Consider the following 1,568-nt stretch of genomic DNA (forward strand, 5'->3'; position numbering starts at 1 on the left):
CTATGGATGCAGTAGCTCAAAAGAGAGAACAAATCTTTACAGCAATGATCATTCCCACCTTCTCCATACACAGAGTAGACAGGGATGGGCAACTTGGACATTGGCTACCCAAAGTGAGGGGGCTACAAAGGCAAGAAGTGATTGACTGACAAGCTTTCAAGAGGGAGCCTAGATCCAGAGGGCATGGAGGAAGGTAGAATCTCCACTGAGTAGTATCCAATCTGTCTGGGCAGGGCTGATGAAAGGAGATACGGATAGGTCTCTTGTGATACAATGGTGAATAATTGTTATAAGGACTGATTGTGAGAGTTGGAAATTTAAAGGTCGACATTTTGTAACAAAATGAGGGGAGTGATTAACTTTGCATCCAGGAGCAGAGGTCCCTGGGACCGTCAAGGGAGAAGAGCGGAGAGCGGGACCCTACCCAGAGAAGCAGTGACACCAGAGATGGAGGCAGAGATGATGACGTGGAGAGATGGAGCGGCTGGGGACTTTAGACCCAGAGAGGGAGAGGGGCTGTTTGCTGATGACTGGTGGTGGTGGTGGTGGTGGGGGTGGCGGGCAGGCTTGTAGGGTATACCCTTTGGTTGGTTGATGATGCATGGAAGGGATTGTAACCATGGCAATGAAACGATATACAATAGGATGAATGTAAAACGAATGTTCTCCCATGTAAACTATCACATAAGTCACAATAAAACATTAAAATATATATATATGAGATAAGTACTATTATATACCAATCCTGCAATGATGGTGATCTACAGATAGATGTGGAAGCCTGGCGTGGTGCTCTAGGACAATGTGCTGGACCACAAGGTCTGCCAGGTCAGCAGTTGAAACCTGCACGCTGCTCCTTGGAAACCCTATCTAGGGTCGCTATGAGTTGGAATCAACTCAACGGCACTTAACAACAACAACACCATGACTAGATGCCTTGGATTGACACATAGACTGAATAAATGTAGAGAGAGAGTAGGGTTATACCCACAAATACCTAAAGGTTTGACTGAGAACATTTCTACATGGTGTTTACCTCTGCTGCAAATATATCCATGAATATGGTGGAGCATGTTGTTAGGTGCCATCAGTCAGTTCTGACTCATAGTGACTCGATGCATAATAGAATGAAACACTGCCTGGTCCTGCACCGTCCTCACAATTAGTGTTATATTTGCATCCATTGTTGTTGCCACTGTGAGATGGATGTTTGCAATTGTTCCTTCTCATTTTGAATTGTACCTCATCAGCAAGTGAAGGCCCTGAAAATTTGACTCCATCCACATCATTCAGGTCAACTCTACTTTGAGGAGGCAGCTCTTCCTTAGTTGTATTTTAAGTGCCTTCCAGCCCGAGGGGCTCATGCTCAACTTCCGGTGCTGTATCTGACAATGATATAGGATATCCATAAGGTTTTCAGTGGCTATCCATTCAGAAGTTGTCCGCCTCTCCTTCCGAGTCTGTCTTAGTCTGGAAGCTCTGCTAAAACCTGTCCAGCGTGGGTGACCCTGGTGGTGTATAAAATACCCCGTCCAGCGTGGGTGACCCTGGTGGTGTATAAAATACCC

This window comes from Chrysochloris asiatica, unplaced genomic scaffold (assembly GCF_000296735.1).
Source record: "Chrysochloris asiatica unplaced genomic scaffold, ChrAsi1.0 scaffold00097, whole genome shotgun sequence".
NCBI lineage: Eukaryota > Metazoa > Chordata > Mammalia > Afrosoricida > Chrysochloridae > Chrysochloris > Chrysochloris asiatica.